The sequence below is a fragment of the Candoia aspera genome, chromosome 3 (genome assembly GCF_035149785.1).
Source record: "Candoia aspera isolate rCanAsp1 chromosome 3, rCanAsp1.hap2, whole genome shotgun sequence".
Classification (NCBI taxonomy): domain Eukaryota; kingdom Metazoa; phylum Chordata; class Lepidosauria; order Squamata; family Boidae; genus Candoia; species Candoia aspera.
Genome location: NC_086155.1, coordinates 173,672,079 through 173,678,704, shown reverse-complemented (window position 1 = coordinate 173,678,704; position 6,626 = coordinate 173,672,079). Strand labels below are relative to the sequence as shown.

The 6,626-nt window shown below is 38.7% G+C and overlaps 1 non-coding gene across 1 annotated transcript; it reads left to right on the top strand.

Annotated features, from left to right (window-relative positions):
* The first annotated feature begins 4,827 nt into the window (after nt 1-4,827).
* On the top strand, nt 4,828-4,938 carry LOC134495100 (U6 spliceosomal RNA). The gene has a single exon (XR_010067776.1). It is a non-coding gene; the product is annotated as a U6 spliceosomal RNA (small nuclear RNA).
* The last annotated feature ends 1,688 nt before the right edge of the window (nt 4,939-6,626 follow it).

Here is a 6,626-nt window from a genome sequence, read left to right as displayed (position 1 = left end):
CTACATTTATACACTAGGGATAGAAACCCCACCCCTACCCTGCTTTATAATATAAACATATTTTACATCAGATTTAAGCTACCTAGTACCCTCCAGGCTGCTTAGAGCTCCACTCTCATAAACTTCAGCCAGTGGCTGTGGATTGTGAGTTATAATTCAAAACATGCTGAAGATACTATATGGGTTGTCTTAGCTGTAGATGATGGTTATAGTATTATGCAGCTTAGAATGTGCTCCTAGATGAAAAAAAAAAAGCATACTCAACTTTAGTCTTAACTTTTAGCACTGATGGAAATGATCCAGATAAATGAATTCTACCTATGCAAGTAGCCTAATTCACAGCATGTCTTCTTTTCCAAGCAGCGAGTGCATCTTTGATTTTTATTGACCACTCTTATTCATTACGGCCATATCCCTTGCAATATTGCTCTTATAAATATGCTCAGGGAAGGACTATAGCTCAGTGGCAAAGCTTGTAGTTCACATCCAGAAGTTCCTGGCATCTTCTATGAGAAAGATGAAATAGGAAGTGAAGAGAAAGCCCAGGGCCTATCTCAGAAGAGTTACTGCCACTAAGAGGCCAAGTGAACTCTGAAAAGATGCAGAAGTCCTGTTCCTTTTTTTTTCTTTTTACTTGGCTGCAATCTTTATTACAAAGGATTTAGCAAATTCCTGGATAAGTCAATAGATATTAATTCCAATAAGATAATGGGAATCTCACCATGAAGTTCTGATCATCCAACCCTTCCTTCTCTGCCTGTTCGTGAACATTCTGAGTAAGTAACACATTTTATCCATTAGCGCTCTGTAAGTCTTTGAAGGAGTGCTTCAAAATAGCGAAGCTTCAACTGAGGAACTCTAGGGTTCTGCGAGAGATCACTAGGGGTTTCCTGGGAGATCATGATTTATTTAAAAAATTATTCCAAAGGCAACTTCACATTCAAGAGGCAAGTTTCATTCTTTATTTTTAGTTTAAGAACACTGTTAATGCATAAACTATTTTTAGTTTAAGAACACTGTTAATACAGGCCTACATATGAAATGAATATAATAATTTTGTAACTTCTGGCCTATATTTGAGCCTGAATGTGCAGGGGTTCCCTGAGGCCTGAAGAATATTTCAAGGGTTCCTCCAGGGTCAAAAACCTGAGAAAGGCTGCTCTAATCAGTGGAGATTCACAAATCATGATGTGGACTCACTTCCAATCAGGTGGCTTCAAAGCATTATAATTCAAAGCTTTTAAAATACTTTGCAGAATAAATGGCTTTTCTGCCATTTCAGTATACAATACTGTAACTTCACTTTCTTATATGTAGAACATTGATGAGATGTTGTGTGTAGTGATTTGTGACATTGACTTGAATAGTTGGATGAGTTTTATCATTTCATTAAATTCTCTGCTTATCCATGATCTTTTAGGATGGCAAACCTAACAGTGCTTTAGTCTTCATCATTCACTTCCTCAGCTCCTAACTTCTTTGATGTGACCAGCCATAAGCCTTAACTTTGCTGTCTCTTGGGGTAATGGAGTATTATTACACAACCTGGAATTCAGTTCAACTATCTGCACTCTGAACATGGGTTCAAGTCTGGTATACACTTGTGAATGTAGCTTGCCTACCAGCCCCTCATCTTAGAATGTGAGCCGGCATGCTCGCAAGGGACAGGTATATGTTTTGGATCACTTACAGAATCAAATACTCCAGCCCCTCCCTCTGCTGGAGACAGAAGAAGGTCATTTTGGTCATTTTAAAACAAAGGGCAAATTGTGGGAGAAATTTGTTCTAGGTCTGATTCCTAATTGTCGTGTTGTATTAAATTCTCATTTTCTGTATTTCTGTATAAAAACTAGAAAAAGCTTTTATTTCTACTTTAGGATGCCTTCCATAAAATATCTTTTTTTCTGTAGAAAATTTGTTTAATCTGTAATACTAATTTGGAACTCTCTATTCCATCTCTTTTTAATGGAGAACTTGGGGCCGTCAGTGTCTATTTGTATAGACTAGCAGGATCTGGTGATATGCCCAGAGCACTGTTTTTGATTTTGCAGTTTTCTTTTTTGTATGTAAGTTACCAGCTGTTTTCCTATGAGCTAAACACCTCTGTAATTTATCTCCTTCAACACTGAAGGCTGGTATTTTAAATGTATAGTTTGAAAAAGTCTTTATATTTTATCTTTTCTTTAAAAAAACCCTTAGATTTTGTTTATTTCTTGTGCAATTGGTCTATCCCTCAAGGAAGATAGAAAAGGCTGAAACCTCTCATCAACATGGTCTATGCTATAAACCTGAGGTTGGCATTATATAAATAATTACACTTATTACTTTCTGATTTTTTAATTGCCAGAAAGGGAGCACAGAGTATAAGAGTTTTCTCTCACGTGCCAGGGTTAAGAAGTAGATGCCTCCAAAGCAGGAGCTATAGGTGGTAGCTGTAGGAACTACCAGGACACTACCCCAAAGCAGGAAGTGTGAAGATCCAGAGGACTTTTGAGAGAAGAAGGCTCAGACCTCCAGCCTTCCACTCTACAGGCTCAGCTGTCTACTACAGAACTGTTGGATCAAACCAATATATACTTTGGGATAAATTTTGCATGACTGGAGCAGCTTTAATACTTAGTAATGAGTGAATGAGTGCCAGGGTAATTTTTACAGTTGCTGTTGTCCTAAACATTTACTGTTTTTAAAAATAGAGGATGCAAGGCTATGCATGCTACTTTTTCACTGCCAGCCTTGTGCTGCATGGACTACCTATCTCTGTGGCACTGTGCGAACTGCTTCTGCTGCCACTGCAAGTCAATTAATTAGCATAGGTAGTATCAACCAACCACAAGTCTGGTAGAATGAAGTCTTTCTGGTGATGAAGAAGCCCTTCTCAGGAGGCCCAGACATGTTAATCAACCATGCTTATTCCCTGTTACCCCAGAAAATTTAGGATTAGAAGCAGCAAAGGATGCTGCCCTACAAGGCAAGTCAGTGATTATTTTTCAGTATTACAAGAAGCCTGGAATGTGAATGAAAAAGTAGATTACTTTTTAAACAATTGTTCAATTGTTTTTATTTTTAAGTTGGAGCAGGATCTTTTTGGCATTGGTTCAGCAGTATTTAGGGTCTTTGTTGGCCTTGCTATCCCTTTGCCATCTATGTAATCTCTGTGTTACAAAAGATGCAGCAGAAATATTTTGAAAACTATTGTGAAATTCTTGAAGAAATCCAGCTGAAACTTCATATAGTTAATATCCTCTAAAGGATCTATCATCCTTTCAGATTTCATCCAATTCTGCCCCAAAATGAAACAGCTTCAGGCATTTTGATGCTTTCCCACTATGTTTAATGGATGACCTTTTCTTCAAATGAAATCCTAAATTTTAAAATGGCTCAAATAAAATTACTTTGCCCTTAAATCTTAAATTGAAAACTTAAATTGAGTCATGCCCTCTGAATCTCAAATCCCCAATTCATGAAATCTAGTTTCTTCTCATCAAGTACATTTATATCATACTTAATATATCTCTATTCCCAGCCATCTATTATTTTGGAGAGATCTTTTTAGCAGATCCTAATACATCTTGTTTTGTTTTCTTCTTAGTTACAATACTGTATTTTAACATTTATGTTGGTTGTTGTAGGTGAATGTATTTTCTTAAAACAATTGTTGAACTTTGGGGGGAAATTGTGAAGCTGCCATGGTTGGAAACAGATGTCCATGGAAGGGGGCAAAGGAAGGCAAGTAACAAAACATGCATCATGACACCACAATGCAAACTCCATCCCTTAGGTACAAGCATGCAGTGTCACAACAGAAGTAGCAAAGGCTGTAGTTTGCATTGTCAAGGTGCATGCTTCATCATTTTGTTGTCACTGTAGCTGGGAACAGACACCTATGGCTAAAAATAGAATGCTAGATGTTGTTTATTTGTTTAGTCGCTTCCGACTCTTCATGACTTCATGGACCAGCCCACGCCAGAGCTTCCTGTCAGTCATCAACACCCCCAGCTTCCCCAGGGACGAGTCCGTCACCTCTAGAATATCATCCATCCACCTTGCCCTTGGTCGGCCCCTCTTCCTTTTGCCCTCCACTCTCCCTAGCATCAGCATCTTCTCCAGGGTGTCCTGTCTTCTCATTATGTGGCCAAAGTATTTCAGTGGTCATTTGATGTGAAGTGGCCCATTCCAGTCCATTTCAGTTCACTGATGCCCAAAATGTCTGTCTTTAATCTTGACATCTCACCAATAACCACATCCAATTTGCCCTGGCTCATAGATCTTACATTCCAGGTTCCAATGGTGCATTGATCCTTAGAACATCGGATTAGCTGTTCACCATCAGTACTGTCGGCCGCTAGCCGTCCTTTCGGCTTTGGGCTAGCTGCGTCGTCATGTCTGGGGCTAGTTGAACTCATCCTCTGTTCCTCCCCAGTAGCATTTTGACCATCCTCCGACCTGGGGGTCTCATCTTCCAATGGTATACCGACATATCTCTGGTTGTCCTGATCCATTTACTTTTCACGGCAAGAATACTGGGGTGGGTTGCCATTACCTTCCCCAGGGATCGCATTTAGTCTGACCTCTCTGTCATGACCTTCCTGTCTTGGGTGGCCCTTCACGGTTTAGCTCATGGCATCATTGAGGTGCTCAAGCTCCAGCACCACGAAAAGGTAACGATCCTTTGCTGAAGAGAATGCTAGATAGAAGGTGCAAACTAGCAGTATAATCTTTACTCTTTATTACTTCCCTTTGTAGAACTGTAAAGAGCTACAACAACATGGAGGAAGAAATCCCTGTGAATATGACCCACAATATTGCCATTTTATAGTATTTTCTTTTGTGCTTGCTTCAGCAGCACACATCCTAAAATTTGAACCATACAGAGCAAATTAGCACAGCCCCTGCACAAGAAGGGTGACACACAAATACATATAGCAATTTTTCATAGTTGAAGTTGGCAGGCAGCATAGCATTTTGCTTGGGTCTATTTGCCTAGCTGGAAGAAGACAATACAAAAACCACTTCAGTATTACTCCAATTAAACTATAAGGCCATGTCCAATCTGGTCACCAAGGACTAAGCTCAGTTTGAACACATTTTAGTCAGTAAGTGAACTTACTGTAGCTCTCTGATGGCAACAAAACAGCATTGTGGCTATATTGGTATTAACGGGTGCTATTTACAAGGTAGTGAACAATTTGGTATTTAAATGCAGTGGACAGAAGAAAGCATCTCTTGCACTTAGAATCCAATGGCCAAAATGTTTTCAAAAGCAGAATTATTTTTAAGTTCAGCTTGTTATTATTGTAGCTTTACTCTGATTCACGAGAGAGTTTGCAGACTGAAGCTTGAGCTTGGTAAAAGAAATCTTCCCAGAAAATACTAAGTAAATCTTAGGAACATTATGGTGTCTTGAAAAATCCATTACATAACCAAAACAAAACAAAAAGTGGTATCACCAGACTGTATGTAATAGAAAAACAAGTGCTTCCCCGCTTGTAATTGCTTGCCTGCTTTCTTCTTCATTTCAGCTGATGGAGCAGGTCCTGATGCAGATTTGTTTGTGCTTGCTGATCACATGCATGGAAGCTTCACATGTGCATCAGAAATCCCATGGCTCTCCAGATCAGAACAACTGAGCAACAAGCATGCTACTTAGACACACCTCTAGTCACTGAAAATCGCAGTTAACTGCCATTCAGATATCTGGTTGCAACACAGTAATCATAAATTAGCACCATACAACATGCAAGGTTAAGATATGGTTGGCTAGTTTGCCGTTCAGTATGTTATGCAAACACGACTACAGCAAAGCTTCTTAAAATTGAAAGAGATTAAGGTCATAAAAACAATTGCAGGACTGCAGTCTGTGCAATCCATGTGTGCTGCCACCTTTGCAAAAATAATTCTGGAAATATCCTAAAGCAGAATGAGAGGGAAATTCTGAAAGTGTTTAAGATGCTCTCCAGCATCCTAGAGAGATACCATCAAACTACCAAATAATCAGGACTATTATTTCCAATGGTACTGAAGATAATGTTGAGGAGGCTTTTCTGAAATCGACTTTCATGAAATTTATGTAAAAAAAGGACATTTGGCATTTGCATTTGGCAGTTATATAGGAAATCTGATAAGGGAAAGAATGATTTCATGTTTTCATATAGGACTTGTTAATATAAAGATCAGCATTTTTGAATGGTCTATCCTATATCAGACCAGGCTCCAGCCTATAAAATTGAAAGGGATTAGAAAGAATGACCTACAGTATTTATTGACCTAGATCCTTACATTAACTGATCTGATCCAATAATTACTCAAAATAGAATAGGGCTTACAGTTCTCCTTAGTAACACACCATGCTTTTGAGTCTGTAAAGAGTTACCCCATTCACAAGGCCCCTTGTTTTCAGATATAGGGATCTATTGGGAGAAGAATATGAGTGCGGTTTTTCTGGCCCCACCAGGGGACAAACGTATCCAATGTGGTGACTAACATGCTTGCCTATACATGAGTTACAAAGACAAATAGTTTCTTTTTATTTTTTAAGAAAAAGGTTCAAGTTCCATTTTTATTTTTCATTGTTTCCCCTTAGGAAAAAAAACACTTTTTTAAAAAAAATCTGCAAACTTTCAACTAAG